An 18,824-nucleotide genomic window follows, 5' to 3' on the forward strand; every position below is an offset into this window, starting at 1 on the left:
TTATTCCTTCAAAGTTTTTGTCATTAAAATAGTTCCATGAAATGAATCTGTCTAAACGTGAACTCTTAATTTTCATTAGCATTTAAAGAAGATACTAACGTGGATGTTGAGAGGGAAATGCAAAAAGTGGTCACAAGACTCCAGATTCCTCTGCTTTAAAGTTCAGGAACAGGTGAGGAGTAGCATTTTAGTTGAGTGCCAGTTTATTCTAAATAGAAAACAGAAGTAATTACCACTTAGAGTAGCTCTAGAATGGAATTTAGACCTAAAGAAACCCTTAGAGACAATGTCCTACTTAATTAAGCAGATGAGGAGATTGAAGCCCAAGAGGTTAATTTCTTCCCTGAAAGTCTTAAAAGCTGATTAGTGATAAAGCCAGGATTTGGCTTTGTTTGTATCGGGAGTATATACCAGGAGCATGAGGTCTTTAGAGAGCCTAATAGTACCAGACGAAGAGGGATAACAACATACAAGGGACTAGATAAAGCAAGCACCTAGCAAAACAAAACTTCCTTACAACATAGAAGTTTTTAGAGTGGAATGCCCATTTGCTCCAAGGTGCAAAAGTCCTAAATAAGGGTATTCTATAAATTCTCTTAAAAGAAGACTCTTAAAACTAGAACATTTAAAAGTCTGTTAAACAGTTCTTGGATCAAAAGGAAAATATGAACAAAAATTATGAGAAAATAACAGTATTAGAAACATGCCATATCATAGTCTGTGCAGTGTAGTTGAAATGATGCTTAGGGAGATGCATAGCATAAATATCTGTATAAGTAAAAATCAAAACAGAAAATGGATTAAACATCAAACTCGAAACACTGGGGAAATAAACAACATAGCAAACTAAAAGAAGACAGAAAGAAGACATTAAGAAATACAAAAACTGAAAGTAACTGGTCAGTAAACAGAAAGAAGAATTAATAAGTCAAGAACCTCATTCTTGAGATAAAAATCAAGAAAAGAGAAAAACTACTAGCCCACTTAATTAGAAAAAAATGGGGGAAGAAAACAGTATATACCCAAATAAGATATGACAAGGGGAAAATAACCATCAAAATAGAGGAAATTTAAAATAAGAGACTGCTTTGCCCAACTCTGTGAAAATATATTTGAAAACCTAGATGAAATGGGCAACCTTTTATGAAAATATGATTTACTAAAACTGATCCCAGTAGAGACAGAAAATCTAAAGGGCCTATAAAACATGAGGTAGGAAACATTGCAAAACAGTTTGATTAAGCACCATGCCCAGATGGTCTCACAGGAGAATTCTTCCAAATCTTCAAAACTCTGATAATCCCAGTAGTACTTAAACTGTTTCAGAGCACAGAAAAAGAAGGAAAATTTCCAAATTATTTTAATGAAGTGAATTAACAATTAATACTAAAACATGATAAATTCTCTTTACAAAAAAGGGAAACTGAGGAACAATATTACTTATCAATATCATTGCAAAAATTTTTTTTTTTTAAAGATTTTATTTTTTCCTTTTTCTCCCCAAAGCCCCCCGGTACATAGTTGTGTATTCTTCGTTGTGGGTTCTTCTAGTTGTGGCATGTGGGACGCTGCCTCAGCGTGGTCTGACGAGCAGTGCCATGTCCGCGCCCAGGATTCGAACTAACGAAACACTGGGCCGCCTGCAGCGGAGCGCGCGAACTTAACCACTCGGCCACGGGGCCAGCCCCTATCATTGCAAAAATTTTAAGTAAAATGTTAACAAATATACTCTGATGATACATAAAAAAGATGAATCATGATCAAGGAGAGTTATTCCAGGAATTCAAATGTGATTTATTAATCCATTCATATAGTTTATTAGGTCAGTTGATCTAGGAAAAATTAGTTATATCCTCATCTTCATAGATGCCAAAAAGTCATTTAACATCATTCAACACTCAGTCATTAAAAAATGCTCAATAAAATAGGACTCACTGCATAGTAACTTAACATGGTTGAAAATTCTCACCTGCATACATACATTTATACATACCCTAAAGTCAGCATCTTATTTAATGGAGAAAAAGTAGAGGCTTTCTCTCTGTAGACAGGAACATGAGAGGCATACAATTTGGAAAGAAAGTTAAAAATCTTCTGTTTGCAGATCTTAAGTAAAAACCTTGTAATGTTGAATTTTGATTGAAATTTCAGTAAGAACTGATTTTATTCTTTATTAAAAAGCAAAAATATTGCTTCCTGGCTCTGTGCACAGAAACCTAGAAGCTCTGATAACTTTAGCAGTGAACATATCTAGTACTCCAACTGTCATGTCTAGCCAGAGCTCCTTGGAGGAACAGCCAGTTCCAGGTTTGGGCTAAGAAGTATTGAAGATGAGCCCGGAACATTTCATTTTGTTGGAAAGCAAAGAAGTTACCAAGGACTACTGGGGTCATGTTGAGAGATACAGGAGCCAACATGAAGGAGCTCTCATTGGCCAAAGATGAGGCACTTTGGGACTCACACACACATGAAAATGCAATTAATTGAAACACAAAGATATGTAAAAACCTTTGAGTTCATAAGAATACTGTAAAAGAGAGAATGTCAAACAAACAACTTATTGGACCTTATTGAATGACTTCAGAATTAGGGTCCTAGTCTTACTCTGAAAGTTAGCAATTAAAAAGAAAGAATTATGCACTTATCCTGCCTTTTGAGTATCAACTGTCATACAGGTGACAATTGTAACTCATAAGAGATTATAGAAGAATTTCAGCTAATAGCTGTGGAAAGAAATAGAATTAGAAAATCATCGTTTTACAACCCTTCATGAAATAATAGATTGAGGCAATGACTACCAGTGGGTGAAACCACTAGATGAAAGAAAGGTTGAGAGGGACCTTACAGTGCAGAGTTCAGGCTGTCACCACCTCCATCCATTGGTGGATTACTAAAAGAGGCACCGGCAAACACTGTGGGCCCCCTGTGTGATGCAATAGGAAGCACGCAGCACGACCTGTGTGTTACTTTTGCTGAAAAGTGGAACCTGAGTTTAATCATGCTTCTAGAGCTAACTTGTATTTGCAGAAGGTGTGAGAAAGAGAGGAAGAAACAAGTAGCCGTATCCAGAATGTGGGTCAACTGAAACAAGTGCAACAAATTAATGGCTTTAAATTAATATAGGTGGAGGAGGGGGTGACTTCTAGAGTAAAGAAGACGTAAGAGATGTGCGACCACTGGTAATAGATATGTGGACTCTGGATCTTGAGTAAAACCTGTTTGGGTAAAAAGATATTTTTCAAACAATCAGGAAATTTTTATTGTGGACTAAGTGTTATGTGATACCAAGAAGTTATTTTTAATATTTTTATGTATGATAATGACATTGTGGTTATGTTCTAAAAATTCCGCATTTTTTAGAGAGGCATTTGAAGAACAGAGTGTTCCTTTAAGGAACTTTGGCGAAGGATGAAAAGAAAAAGAATAAAATGGGATAATGAAGCAAATATGTCAAAATCTTGATACTGTTGAGCCTGAGGGATGGATTTATTATACGTTTCTTTCTACTTTTGAGTATATTTAAAATATTTCATAATACAAAATATTTAAGTTACTGAAATATGGGCTCCATCATAAGGTAAACTAAGTGGTCTTAGAAGGGGGATTCAGGCCCTCAACATCTTCCTGAGGTGGAAGAACTGGTGAGGACAGTGAGCTGGAATGAAAGGAATTCGGTCTGAAGAAACAGTGACTTCTTCACAGGCAGCAGCACTGTTCTAAGTAAGGATAAGGAGCGAGAGGTGAGGGGTGCCCCATGCATGCGTATTGAGGGCCAGGAAGCTTGAGGCTGGGTTGTTGAATGCATCATTCACATGGATATTCAAAGGCTCCCTCGATGTTTTATGAAAAATTGCAAAAGTCCAACAAAGCTGAAATAATGTTACAGTGAATACTCATTTATCCAATACCTAGATTCTACGTCGATCATTTTGCTGGTTTAATCACATACCTATCTATCCATCCATCCATCCATTTTACATTTTTGGCTCGTTTCAAGTAAATTGCAGGCACTGGTATACTCTCATGCAGGAGTTTTGAGGATTAAATGTGAGAATATTTTTTAAGCTGTTAGATACTATAGAAATACGTGTTGTTTTAAATCTGGCTAAGAAGTTGCCTGACTTCAATTTACAAATGATGACTCAATTCTGGAGTCAGCTCTGGGAGCTGAGCCAGACCCAGACGGAGACAGGGCCACCCCTACATTTCCTTGCTCAGCAGGAGCGGCAGGGCTCCATAGCTGCTGACTCTGCATGTTGCTGTACAGCAGCCGCTCCTCCCATCCTGCACCTTCGTACACTTCTGCCCTGCAGATGCAGACATTTCTCTGCTCTCCGGACAGAACTGCATCCCAAAGACAAGTACAGACAGGTAAAGAAAGGAAAGTGCGACATTTGGAATGGAAGGCTAATGTGGCATGTTCCAGAAGAGAACTAGCGGTGATGCTAGTAACCTGACCACTGAAACGTCTTTCTTCTTCCAAGTGGACTTTATTCCATCCTTTAGTTTGCATTTCTTTCCTGAGCCATAGTAGTTGTTTCTAATCTGAGACTTTGTAAGTCTAGCGTAGTTCTGGTACTTTTATCTCACCATGAGTAGCTAGAAAATTACAACTCAAGGAGACGTTCCAGGAGGAGTAGACTTATATTTTTATTAAATTCTAAATTAAAAAATCTTCTGTTCTCTTGAACCATTTACTTTTATTTTTACCTGTATGGAGAAAATAAAATGTAATGGGGAAAACCTTTTTACATCTGGTATTGACTGATCTCTGAAACAGGCCCAAGTTACAGTTTGAACTCTGTAACTAGTGTGATCTGTGACCCTGGGCAAGTTCCTTACCTGGCAGTGCCTCAGTTCCTGCATCTGTAAATGATGATGGTAAGACTTTCTCTGCCTCTCTCTTGCTTGTGGAAACACACACAAAGAGCTAAAGAAGTATAAGGTGGCGTGCCTGCCTAGACCAGTTTGGCCTGGAGTTACTACTTCAGCGCTTGACCACTTGTGTCCTTTCTATCTATCTGGGGTCCTGTCTCCCTTGCAGGGTCCCCATGGGGGAGGGGAGAGAGAGGATCAGCCTCACAGGTCTCAGCCATGTGGTGACTGGAGCTGCCTAGCTCTGTTGCTGGGCTCCAGGCAGAGTTGTTTCCCAGAGGATCGGAAGAGATGAGATGGCTAGACAAAGGAGAAAACCTTGTTCTTGTAGAATTCCTGCCAAGAGAGCAGGCTGAGAGAAGGCAGGAGTGGTCCTGGAGTCCCTTTGCCTGGTGCTGTTCCCTGAACCCCTTAGGGCTCTGACCCTCACTGCACTCTGTCCTGGAGGTCACCTCCGTTCTCTCAGCTAGCACTCTGCTTGATCACACTCTCTCTCACCTTGCTTATTTTCGTCAGCACCTTACCTAACGGGATGTGTTTGTGTGTTTGTTGACCCTCCCCCTTAGAATGAAAGCTCCATGAGCACAAGAGCTTTATTTTATCCTCCATTTTATTCCCAGCACCTGGAACAGAGCAGTGCCGGGCACAGAGTAGACACTCCGTAAGCACTGTTGAGTGTGAGGTTGGAAGCCCTCCATGGCCTGCTCCCACCACCTGTGCTCTCCGGGTCGGCTGACTTCTCTCCCCCTCTCTGATGGACACCTTGTTTGCCTCTTTCCTGGTTGATGGTTTGCTGAAGTATAGCATTCTAGCTTGAAAAGTATTTTTCTCTGAATTTGAAAAACGTGTTCTGTTGTGTAGCCATGAGTGTTGTTATGGAGACCTCTGATGCTGTTCTGTTTCTTAAACCTTCATGTGACCTCGTTTTTCTCTGAAAGCTTTTAATGTCTTCTCTTTATTCCTGGTGAAATTTCACCATGATGTGCCTTGTATTTTCATCTTTGCCAGGCACTTAGAAGGTCCTTTGAATGTGGAATCCATTATTTTCTAATTTTGAGAAAATGTCTTCTATTGTCTCTTTAATAAACACTTTTCCTCTCTTCTCTCTGGGAATCCTGTTAATTTGTTGTTGGCCCAACTGTATTGATCTTCTCTTTTCTCTTCAGTGTTTGATCTCTCTTTTTTACACAACTCTTCTTAAAAATTTTTATTTGTACTATTTTAAGTTTTCAGTACCCTTTCCTCATTTCTTTTGGTTTCTATCTTTAATGTAGGAAAGTTTTTCTGAAGTGTTCTCTAGTCCTTACTTACTAGTTTATATGTACGAGTGAGTCACTACCAAGCAAATTGGAAGCTGTTGAGCAAGCCCTTCTCTTTTGCTGAAAGTTTCTGTGCAGGGTAGGGGGCGGGGTGGGAGCAGACCTAGGGGTCCAAGTGTTCCACATATTGGCATTCATTGAGTCCCCTGTTTTCAGCCCTGCACCCCCTTACCCTGCCCTTTGTGCTTGGTTCCAGGGCCTCTGAGCCTGGAGTCTTTCCTGGGTTTCAGAGCAGATGGGTCTCTCTGTGGTGTACCCTCTGCAGGCAGTGTGGCTGCAGTCTCTGCTTTTTCTCAGTGGTCACAACTCCTGTACTGATTTTCCCTTTCCAAAAAGTGTTGCCATCTCTTATTCACTTGGATCTTTTTTCCTTGTGACTTTATATCTTTTTTTTTGTTTTTTTGCCAGTGATTCAGGAGGTAGAGGAGAAATCATGCATGTACTCTCCACCTTTTTAATTAGAAGTTGGCATAGGTATTTTTTAATAGTTGTAATCATATTATTATGGGTATACCACTTTAATCTTTTTAATCCACTCACATGCAAATAAAAATTCGGAGTGCTTATTTCAGTCAGCTGTTCAGTTGATCTTATTGTCCACATTGGTACAGCCATCACCTGGGAGCTGTGATCAAAATATAGAGTCAGCTTCTAAACCCAGGCTCTAGTAAGCTATAGGCCCCTTCAAGGTAGTGTCCTTTCATTTACAGCTGAGCTGGCAACTGTGTCCTCATAAGAGAAGCATTTCTTAAAGCAAACAGAAAACAGCAACAATAGTAGTGAAACCTTTATAGTGCTAAATCCCAAACGTTTGATCTTTTTGTAAATTATTTAGAGGGTTAAAATTACTTTCCAAAGTTCTCAAGAGAAATCAACATTAATTTGGCTAAATTTAAGCCATAAATGTATGCTGTGAAAGATTGGGCTGTGCGTGTATCTGAATGTCTGTGTGTGGAGTCTTGGGTGGAAGGGTGGATTTAGGGGAGGGCGTGAAAGGATATGTCGGCACGATGTCACAACTCACTCTTCTGTTGATGCTTTCAAAATGGTTTATCCCAATTGTTTAATTGATACCGTAGAATGACACAGTAAAATTAATTAGCAAGTTGGTTTTAAACATAATTTATAGTATAGCCATATGTTAACATGTAGGTACATCTGCTGTATTAAATATGATTTATAAGAAAGAATCCTGGGGCCGGCCCGGTGGTGCAGCGGTTAAGTTTGCACGTTCCGCTTCTCGGTGGGCCGGGGTTCACCGGTTAGGATCCTGGTGCGGACATGGCACCGCTTGGCAAAAGCCATGCTGTGGTAGACATCCCACATATAAAGTAGAGGAAGATGGGCATGGATGTTAGCTCAGGGCCAGTCTTCTCCAGCAAAAAGAGGAGGATTGGCAGTAGTTAGCTCAAGGCTAATCTTCCTCAAAAAAAAAAAGAATCCCATCCTCGAATTGACAACAGACATTATGGAAGCAGAACCTCAGGTCCCACAGGAGCTGACTATTAAACTTGAGAAAGACTTTGAGGATTAGAGGAAAATAAATTTATGCAACAGCATTTGTGTAGGCTTTAAAATTCACAAAGCTCTAGTAGTTTCCGTTTTGGCTGCCTATCACATGAAGTAAATGTAGTTTTAATAGTACCATTTTTTTCTTTTTTAATTAAGGGCGAAGTTAGTTGGCCTCCAGTGGATTAAATGGAAAACAACTCATTACCCATTCAGGAAATCCATTCTGCCTTCTGAGGTTGCTCTCTTATGTTGAATCCTGTGTGTAAAGACCAAGTACCAGTCCAGAGCATTCCATAGTGCTCCTGAGATCTTACAGTGTGCTAGAGGTATATTGAATAATAACGTACTGACATTTATTTAACACCTTATGAAGAAAGAGCTACTGAATAGCTCATGTTCACTAATAATCTTTTTATGATATGGATTTTAAAGGAGGACAGCTTCTCCAACTGAATGAAGTTTTCAAAAAGCGTAAGCAAGGCAATTGTTCAATAAATGACAGGTTTCTTATTAAATTTAATTTCAGTAGTTACAACTTGAATGTTCTTGTTACTGTATAGTAACTCAAATTGAAATATGTCAAAACAAAGTAAGTAACCACATATTTTTCATTAAAAAATTAAATTTTTTTTGAGATAATCATCAATATCTAAAATTCTGCATCTGGAGTACAAATGATAACAGGCACTAAGAAACTGCTTTGATGGAGTACTTCATGTATTTTTTCAGTCTTCATTCTTTTCTAAGTTTTATGAAATTTTATTAAACAAATTGAAGGAAGATTTGACACTGGTTAAGGTTTAAACCTTAATATGAATTCCTTTTATCAAGTAAAGCTAAATGCACATCACAATAAATGAGATTGTATGGTTTGTGAATCATCTTTGATAAAGTCCAGGAAGAGAGCCAAGCATTTTCCTGTTGAAAGGGAGTTCAGTTGGTCATGGGGTGGTGTAAGGTGAAGGTGGGCAATTGTGGTGGTGGTAACTATTCCAGTTAAATTCATATAGAGGCGGAATTGGAGAATTGCTAGGTTTTTGATTAATTCCTATGGTAGTTGGCCAGTAAATTGTGAAAAAGTAAAGCAGAGAATCATAAAAAAATAATCCATATACCCCTTAAACATTTTATATTTATTAAATACATATAATTAAATACATATAAATGTACACAGTCTTTTCTTTGAATAAAAGTTCTACATCTTTGTTCTTCTGTTAGCCACAACCGTATTCCAGTTGGAGTTTCTTTAGTAAAAGGTGGAAGATTTATGTGATCTGAAGAGAAACCAGAGTATAGGGGTTTCTTTAAAGTCGAAAGACCTGGATAGTCTGGGTAGAAGATTCTCCATGACTTGTAATAATTTCTTGTCCTCTTCCATACCAAATTTGACAGCATTTTTTGTTTTTAGTAATTTGCTTTCATCAGGTCCTCCCAAAGCATTCACTGAACAATTTTTGCACACATTTGTCAGTTACAATAACGAGTACAAATGGAACAGTACAATTGGCTAAGGATGTATTGTTTATAGAGCTCAGCTGGTGCGAGATGTGCACCTGTATGTGCGCGCATGTGTATGTGATGCATGGGTGCATGCATCTGTCCATTTGTGTATGTGTGCACGCATGCTTGTGCTTGTGTGTGTGTGTGAGCAGGCTGTAGTCCTCAGTGGGTGTGAATGCTTCTCTGAGGAGATGGAGAGTAATAGTGAATCTGGCAGAACTGTGTAAGTGGAATTCAGGTAAGAGTGCCCTGCTGTTTAGATATGAGCATTTACGAAGCCTTGGTGCTCTTTTTGAAGGTCCCCTTTCCTCTCTTGCTCTCGACTCCATGCGCAGCCATCTCTTTCCTAGAGCCACCTTCCCAGGCTTCCCAGGCATTCGGATTCTTCCTCAGTGGGGCTGCTTCCACATGGCAGAGCCTGACTTTACAAATGGAGAGCCCCTCACATCTTTGTATTTTCTGACGCAGTCATAGTATCGGCTATTAATACCTGTTCGTTGAACACAGTCTCACTGGCCTTCTGCTGTTTGGCTTTCTCCAGGCTTCCTGAGGCTATGTTGCAGCTATTTGGGTCCTGGGTCCCCTGGAGGTGGGTCAGACAGTGCAAAACAGAGCAATTGGTGAAGCTCTCTATAGAGCATTCTCTTTCAGCTTAGGGCACATGAGAATCCGAGGGGGTAGGGAGGCTCTTAAAAGTAGAGATGGCCAGAACAGTTAAATGAGAGCCTCAAGGGGCCACCAGCTTTGGATCCCTGGAAGTCCTCCATCTTCTGGGTGGGGGCATTCTCATTTGCCCAGAGCAGGAGCAGGGAGGGTCGCCAGTCTGATTTGGTAGCCGTGTCAGCTGGTCAGCTCTGCCACTTGCTTTTGCCCTGTGCTGTAGAAGCTTGGCTCAGAGAAGAAGAGCACAAACCTTTCTGGGGTCATAGACCCTGGACAGTCTGATGAAAGCTATGGGCAAAAATACAAATAGACCCACAGCCTTTTTATCCAGTTCCAGGGAGTTCAAGGGCTCTAGGGGAAAGTGAAAGCAACTCCTTGAAGCACTCCACCCTTCCCCAATCCATCCTTTCTCTCTCTCCCTTTCTAACCTGTCTCTAGCCCACCCTGCTTCTCTCCTCCTCCTGCTCCCTTCTAATCTTTTGCTTGAACCTTTCATCTGGACGCTGCTGCCTTGACCCTGCTTACTACTTTAGCACTTAGGGCTGAAGTGTTTTTTTGGCTCTAGACCTACATTTTCCTTAGCGTGTGCCAAAAAACTTCCTGTTCAACAAGCTGTTTGGTGGTAAAGAGGAGACTTCAGCAGAGGTGATAAGTCTAGCAGAGGCCCGGCAGTTCTCAGGGTGCCAGCTCCGAACCAGCAGCAGCACTGGGAACTTGTTAGAAGTGCAGAATCTTGGGCCTGCCCCAGACATGCTGAATCCAAAACACTGGGTGTGAGGCTCACCCTCCCGGTGATGTTGATACAAGCTAAAGTTTGAGAACCACTCATAGAGTGAATGAGGGCTCTACTCCCCCACTTTTAATTAATGTTTCCCAGGCTTTGTGAAGTTCTTTCCAAACTCAGCCTCTAGCCTCTTTCCAAGCAGACTGTAGCCCCTAAGGGCCTTCTAGAGAGAAACTGTGGACCCTAGGTAAGCAGGGGCAGTGCCTTTTCCAAAATGAGCTTCAGTCCCTGGCCCTGAGAATGGCACCAGGACAGCGAAAGGCCACTGCTCTCCCCTCCCTCACTGCTACTTCTTGGAGGAGAGAGGGGAGTCCAGGGCCTGATTTCCGTGGGAGGTTGGGGCAGAAGGGTGAGAAGGGAGTGTTGTTATTCCTGCATCTTCTCTTCCAGTCTCTAACTTACAGACTTTTACACTTCAGAGCCATTTCAGAGTTAATGGAATGTGAGAAAGTCATAAGAGTCATTTCTTTAAGAACAGTCTGAAAGCGAATCTGTGGGACCAGTTTCCTTGAATATCACCAAGGTCAAAGTTGGGAGGTATTCTAACTCCACCCCCTTCCACCAGACATACAGGTGAGTTTTTTTGTCTGTTGTCTTTCTGTCTCTTTCCTAGACTTGCTTGTTTATTTTACTAGTCCTCATCCCTTTCTCTCTCTCCCTACCACCTATTTGTTAGACCAGTGGCTTTTCAAACTGTGGAAGTTCTGATTCTGACTTTAGTCTACAGTCTAGGTGGGACCTAGGAATCTGCATTTCTGACTTGCACACCAGGATGTTGGGTCCCATGGTCCTCAGACCACTTTGCTGGCCCCTGTAATGGAACATATACTAGGTTAATATTGGTTTATTTTAAAATTGGAGTTCTATCATAGATTACTTATGTAATAGAAGATATTTTAAAAATTCATTTTTAAATCCACAGAGATTTTTCTTTTACTTAGAAATTGAAGTGCTAGAGGTAAGCAGTTACATTGTTCTGGACCAGTTTTGAGCACCTGCTGTGTGTCAGTCACTATTTTAACTTTGGAGGTTTAGGGAGAGAGAAAGGGACAAATTGAAAAGAACCGTGAGGCTCTATTTCAGAAATGTTTACTAAAGAAATATAAATTTGTTCTGCAATATTTGGTATGTATAAAAAACATGAGGGATGAAGCTGTGTTCATTTAAAGGGTAATCCACTCTGGTGAGTCAAATTCCTAATCTGTAAAAACCTCAAGTCATATGAAGGGTTTTGTGCATTTAAACAACTTAACACTGTCTGGATTGCTCTCTTTAGCTTACTTTCCTCGCGTATGTTAAATTCATTGCCTTATGTGACTCAGGCAGATACTCTTCCTGAGGTTTCCTAATGCCCTGAGATATGGAAAGCAGGCCTAGGTGGAGAGAGAAAAACTCTGAAAAAGACTTTGAAGATTGTTTTCTCATCTGCTTTTTCTTTTTATATGCAATCAGGGTCCTCTGTAGTTCATCTTATCGCTGTCTTTAGCCAGAAATACTTTGGCCCATAAAAATGGGAAAAAATCTCAAGCTAAGAGTGACACAAGTGAAAAGGTTAAGTATTCAATTCTTTGAAGTGAAACCATTTTTGTGTTGTTAGTGTAATGAAACCCCCCTCTATTCCCTTCCCCTTTCTCTCCTCCCCTCTCCCCAAGTACCAGGCTAGCCTCTTTATTGTCATATTTAAATCCTCCTTCTCTAACGCTCTCTCACTAGTTAACTGCATGTTGAGAAATGCAATCTTTATAAAGTGTCTTATGAATTTATTGTTCTCTGCACACTTACTGCCGTGTCCCATTGCTATGCACTTGAACATTAACTGTCATTCTCAGCCTTTTTGAGGTTATGAACCTCTTGAGTATCTGATGGCAGCCATAGGCCGTTTTCTTGAGAAAATGTGTGTCCTCGCATGCATACGCACACACAGACAATTTTTCAATCATCTCAAGAGATCCGCGGACCCTGGTTACGAAAGCCTCATCAGAATCATTTTCATTCCTTTCTTGCAACAGATTACCAAGGTTATCTTTCCAAAATAGTTTTAGTTATGTCACTCCCCTGCTTAAAAGCTTTACTGTCTTTGTAGAATAAGTTTTAGTCTATTTAACATGGTCTTTAAGGATCTCCATAAGCTAATTCTGCTCCATTTTTTTTAGCTTCCTTACATTCATGAACTTTTTATTGCCTGATGTGCTGTTCTCTAGACATACTGTGTTTGCATAACTTTTTGCCTGCTCCTGCTGTTCCTGCGCTTAGAATGGTTACCTCTTTATCCTCCTCTTCTTCGTCTGTTGAAAGCATCTTTATTTTTTCAATGCTCTGATTAAACGATTGTCATTCATGAGACCATCTGTTACTCCCTTATTAGTCCCTGCTCATCTCTGCTTCCTGTGCTCCTGCAGAGCTGTCTACCTGTACTGTAGCATCTATTAGGTTGAGCCATATGAAATTGCTGATATTCAGCTGCTTTTAAAATTTCTTCTTTAATTTACATAGAGTGGTATTCACGCTTCTTCTCTGTTTTTTTTTTTGGTGAAGAAGATTGGCCCTGAGCCAACGTGTGTTGGCAGTCTTCCTCTTTTTCGCTTGAGGAAGATTGTTCCTGAGCTAACATCTGTGCCACTCTTCCTCTATTTTGTATGTGGGATGCCTCCCATAGCATGGTTTGATGAGCGATGTGTAGGTCCACGCCTGCGATCCGAACCCGTGAACCCTGGGCCACTGAAGTGGAGCACGCGGACTTAACCACTACGCTACTGGGCTGGCCCCAGAATTCACTCTTTTTGATGTACCATTCTGAGAGTTTTAACAAATGCCCTGAGTTATGTAATAACCACCACAATCGATATAGAACAGTTCCATCACCCCCTGGAATATTCCTTCATGCTACCTCTTTGTGGGGTTCTGTTTTTTAATGCAATTTTGTATGGTTTAACCTAATATTTAATCGAAGACTAAATAGTTATGTGCTTATCTTTCTCCTCATGAGATTGTAAACTATTCAAGAATCCAAACCATGCCTCATTTTTCTGTTTCCTTGTAGTTCCTAACATAGAGCCTGGTGCATGTTACGTTCCCAGGACCTGAGTCTTAGTTGAGTCAACACATGAATGCATAGTTAACACAAATAATTATGAGGTTTGCTTTAATTATGAGATTGAACTTTCCTCATCTTCATTTTCCTGCCGTCTTCAGCTGAATCTGCTAATGGATTCCACCATGCCCTGCCCAGTTCTTGAGCCAGTCATGATAGAAATAGCAGCCTTAGCTCCTTCAGCCCCTGGATTTTGGAATTAAGTTATGAGAGTGAGCAGCTCTGGTATGCTACATGTCAGCTCTGAGCCCAAGGGATTTGGACAATCTTTCAGTGGCAGTTGGTCACTGCTGGCTTGGCGGCATGCAAGTAGGTTTCATGAGAGATACCATTGCAGGTAAACATACTGAAGAGGGAGAAGGTAACATTATCTTCACCACATTCTTTATTTGCCTCCATTCTCCTCAAGATCATCATGGCACAACTTACTTGCCTGCTGAGCTCTGAAAGCAACAGAGCTATCTGGAGCTGAAAGTGCCCTTTGATTTCAAATGTCTCTCTTATGCACATGCGTGCTCTCCTTTCCCTGTCTTTCAGGCCTCCCAGCTGATTTAGTTCCACCTCTGATAATCTCTTGTTCTCTTTCAGTTTATTTCATTACATATAATTGGTGATATATGTATCTAAGTTGAGGCCTTCCTCTACTTACAGGGTGTTATTTTCAGGAGAGGAGGTGATAACTCTCATATCTTTAGAGCTATTGGGACGAGGCTTGATGTTAGTTATTATGTGTGTCTGTAATTATAAAAACTGACTTCGAGGTCCATTTTTTGTCACTAGTAGTATTAGCACAATTGTTAGAGCTATACCGCAATATACGTATTCTCAACTTTAATGAAATATTATGGAATCGCCTCCATGCAGATATGCATAATCTCCTTTGCTTGATTTAATTAAAACACTTTCCTTCATATAAACAGTGTCTAAAATATAAAAGTAAACATGATATCAGAAAATATTTTTGAAGTGGAAAGGTTAGGGGAGTGGTGGAAGTGTTCAAAAACAGGCTGTGTTTAGGACTTCCTAGCGATAGGCCAAACACTTTGGCAGAGATTCAGGTATTGTAGCAATGAACTTGGGTGGAGAGAACATAGTAAAGTCACTCTTTCCACTTTAGTATTTAAAAATATACACAGGCTTTGATGTTAGAGAAAGTGAGAGTAAGTAGAAAATAAGTATTGTATTTATGTCTTCTCAGGTTTCTGTGACATTATAACATTTCTTAGTGTAAAAGGCTCTATCTCCACTGCCTGCTATTGTTTTGCGAGGAAAGTGGGTGTTAGATATCAATTTAGATTTGGAGAGGTTAGGAAAAGTTCAGATTGTTTTTCCAGATAAGGCGTTTTCTCCAGTGGTTTTTTAGTAGTACAAATAAACAAATATCACGTTGCCTTTTAGAGTGTTTTCTGGTTTCAGAAACTCCCAGCTGTTTGTGGGGCATGAATATGGATCATTCTAGAAACTCTGTTTGACTGAGATAAATGATGACCTAAACAATACTTAAAATGAAGAGCTAAGTTAATTTCCCACCTCTGCTTGCTGACTTAGCTCATGGATGGGTTCCATGTGAGGCCCGGCCTTCGCCAGGTATTGACGGTCATGGCTGGCCCTGGAAGAGTAAGCCGCCCCACTTCTTGGGGACCTGGATTCTCATCTTCAGACTCCAGTTCTCACCAATGCACAGAGACATTGTGTTTGCTGGCAGCGGGTGCTTGGCTTCCCTCAGAACATTGTGTAAGCGTAGTGTGCAAGCAGGAGTTGCCAGAGTACGGTATCCTCAGAGCGGCAGCCGATCTTTGCATGGCAGGAAACTAATCTGGCACCCAAAGCTGCCGAGGACGTAGGCACCAGGAAGGATGAGTTTGCTGTTGACTCCTAAGCAGTTTTTCCATAAATCGGTTTGAAGAGCATCAGAATTTTTTCTCTCTGGATTATCATATTGAAATATCATTTTAAAAATTATCCAATCTTTTCTTTTAAAAGGTTAACACCTATATAACGTAGTCACTTGGTTTTTTTTGTGAATTAATGAATCACTCTCCTGCTACCAGATAGCTGAAACCAGGTCTTTGGAATTTAAAAGGGGATCAGGACGGCAGGGGAAGGGAGATTCTGGAGCAGAAGGACAGCGGCCTAGAGAGTGCGTTTGGCACAGACAGGTCCTGAGGTGCCTCCAAAGTGGGAGGGAGGAAGACATGGAGAACAAAGGATACTAAGGACCAGCTTTGCTTTTTTCACTTTACCTTTGGCCAACTCCAGTCATAAGGAAACTTCTAGACATTTGTTTTGAAGAATGTGGAATTAAATGAATGTCCAAGTTGACAGTCTTCTGTGGCAGAAGTCTTCTTACTCTGAGATAACATTTTAATAGAAAAATTCCAAGAAGTCTCCTTTTCTGCATCCTCAGGCAGAAGCAAGTCCTCCAGTGCCTGTATCCCAGGGGAAGATGCTCCATGTTGAGTCCTCTATGGCCATCAGCAGTACTACCACAACCCTGTTCCTCCACCCTCAAGGTGGGCCTTCAGACTTATGGAACAGAATCCTTCGATGATTAAAATGATGAGGTTTACTCTTTTTCCTTTTAAAAATTGATTTAGCAAAGTAAATATTCTGTACCAACCCTAACTGGCATCCTGCAATTCCATTCTGGCACTAACCACCCAGAATTCGCACAGACTTCACAAGTTATAGGGCTTGGTCCCCAGCAAGACTTCCTTTACTTCAAATGCCAGCTATACTTTGGAGGTCCCCAGGCCACCTGCACTTCCGACCAACTGGCTATAAATTTGGGGATCCCTATGATCCTCTCAGGTTTGATAACTTGCTAGAACAATGCACAGAACTCAGCAAAGTATTATACTTTCAGTTACAGTTTTATTAGAAAAGATGCAAATCAAGAGGACCAGCCAAATGAAGAGATGCATAGGGTGAGGTCTGGAAAAGACCACAGAGCTGCTGCACCCTCTCCTTGTGGAGTCAGGGAGCCTCACCAGCATGGCATATTTCTTGTGTTCACCAACTAGGAAGCTCCTCTGAGCTTGGCATCCAAAGTTTTTATCGGGGCTTCATTACAGAGGTATGGTTGATTATTAAATCATTGGCCACATGACTGAACACGGTCTCCAGCCCGCCTCCCCTCCCTGGAGATAGGGCAGCTGAAAGTCCCAACTTTCTAATCACAGATTAGTGATTAGTCTTCCTGGTGGCCAGCCCCCATCCTGAAGCTATCTAGGGGCCCACCATGAGTTACCTCATTAGCATAACAAAGACATTCCCATCACTCAGGAAATTCCAAGGGTTTTAGAAGCTCCATGCCAGAAACCTGGGACAAAGACCAGACAAATTCTTTATTACACTACAGTCATGTATTCATATAATTTAATAAGTTAAATGGTACTGTAGGATTTAGATATCTTCAATCTTTAACTTTTTCTTTGGAATTTACTTCCATATTTCTAAAGAATGTGCTTATTCTCATATTTCTTGATTTGGCTACCTTAGATATTATGCGTTGAGTTTCCTTTTGGAAGATGAGGAGGTAGCCTTCTCAGTGTGGAGAGCTGTGCTCTCCCTCCCTTCTACTTCCCTTCTTCCCAAAATTCTGAGTTTCTATGTTGTGACTCTATAAATATTATTCATGGCCGAGCCAAGTGGTATATTATAACCACTTTTCCTTTCTTGTGTAAATTTTTATTTTCCTTGGACTTAAAAATTCTCATGTTTTTATTTGCTTAATTTTCTATGTGTCTATTATTATGTCCTCTTAAACTGTTTAAGAAAATTACCAAGTCCTTCTTCATGTTATTTCCACATGGTCACAAACCTTACATCTATTGTTTTTCACTGGGGGACCTTCCTGGAGCCGCATCTTCTGACTCCAGTCTGGATGTGTTGTTCTCTAGGCCTTTACACAGCTGTTTTCCTTTGATGTCCGTTCACTGTCATTCCGGGAGTTTCCTTCACCTCTCCTGTTTCTTGGCCCCAATGAGGCCTCCTCCATTAGTTTTCTGAGAAAGGGTAGATATCAGTTTATGATGCTTTCAGCTACAGGTAATAGTGAACTGAAAGTAACTTAAACAGAAAGGACGTTTATTGTATCAGATTGGTCAGCAGTTAGAATGGTACAGGGTAGGCTTATTGATGTTTTCAAGCTCAGGTGTTTTTCAAACTTTCAACTCTTTGAGCCTCAGTGTGAGGATTTGGCCTTATGGTCTAGCTGCGAGTTGGCTGCCGTGTTTCAGGTGTCGTATGCTGACAATTAACTGGAGGCAAAAAATGAACGATTTTCTCTGGTGATCCTCTTTTTAAAGGCCAGAAGATCCTTTTCTCAAAACCTCCTAACCAACTTCACTTCACATCTCGGGCCATAGAAAAGGGAAGGCAATTACCATAGCTGTTTTCTCGTAAGGATTCACCCTCCTGGGGCTGATGCCCTACCTCCTTCAAAACGGATGACCACTTAATATATGGATAAAATTGGGATTTGTTAGCAAGGAAGAAGGAGGATGACTGTTGGATTGGCCATCAACAGTGGCTGCTGTGGTGTCAAGGGAGATAAATTGAATGTCTGAGAACATCTTTATGTTACCTGCCCACTTCATAGTTTCATTGGGTGTAGTGTTCTAGGTTGGAAATTAGTTTCTCCTAATTTTTCAGGTATCACTTAAAAAGTTTTCTACTTTCCATTGTTGTCACTAAATCCAGTGGCATTCTGATCTCCAGTCCTTTATATGTTCTTCCCTTCTTTTGTGAAAACTTTTAGGAAATTCTCTTTATCCCTGATGTTCTGATATGCTATGAAGTAGGTCTTTTTTTGATTCATTGTGATGGGCACTTGAAACTTTCAAGTAGAAACTTGAAACTAGAAATTATCTTCCAAATTTTGGGAAATTGTTTAGTGGTATTTTCATCTTCTCTTGTTGATCCCCTTACACTGATCTTTTAATTTCTTTCTCTTGTTAATCTCCTATTTCCTACCTCTTTATCCTTTTTTCCTGCTTTATGAGATGATTTCTCAAGTTTATCTTAAAAATTCCTATTGATTTTTCCCCTTCTGCTCCCATATTTTTCGTTTTTAAGA

At 40.5% G+C, this 18,824-nt stretch overlaps 1 protein-coding gene across 13 annotated transcripts in view; it reads left to right on the plus strand.

The window, feature by feature from the left end:
• TJP1 (tight junction protein 1) overlaps positions 1 to 18,824 on the plus strand; it is a 236,065-nt gene that overhangs the window by 38,589 nt on the left and 178,652 nt on the right. Inside the window, exons 1-2 of one of the 13 annotated variants that reach the window (XM_070571607.1) lie at positions 7,863 to 8,032; positions 11,073 to 11,226. The exons of the other annotated variants lie outside the window; for them this stretch is intronic. The gene's annotated coding sequence lies outside the window, so the exon portion shown is untranslated. Of the gene's footprint in view, positions 1 to 7,862; positions 8,033 to 11,072; positions 11,227 to 18,824 lie in introns of those variants that run through there. 13 annotated transcript variants of the gene reach the window in all.

This window comes from Equus przewalskii, chromosome 1 (genome assembly GCF_037783145.1).
Source record: "Equus przewalskii isolate Varuska chromosome 1, EquPr2, whole genome shotgun sequence".
In the NCBI taxonomy this organism is placed as follows: Eukaryota; Metazoa; Chordata; class Mammalia; order Perissodactyla; family Equidae; genus Equus; species Equus przewalskii.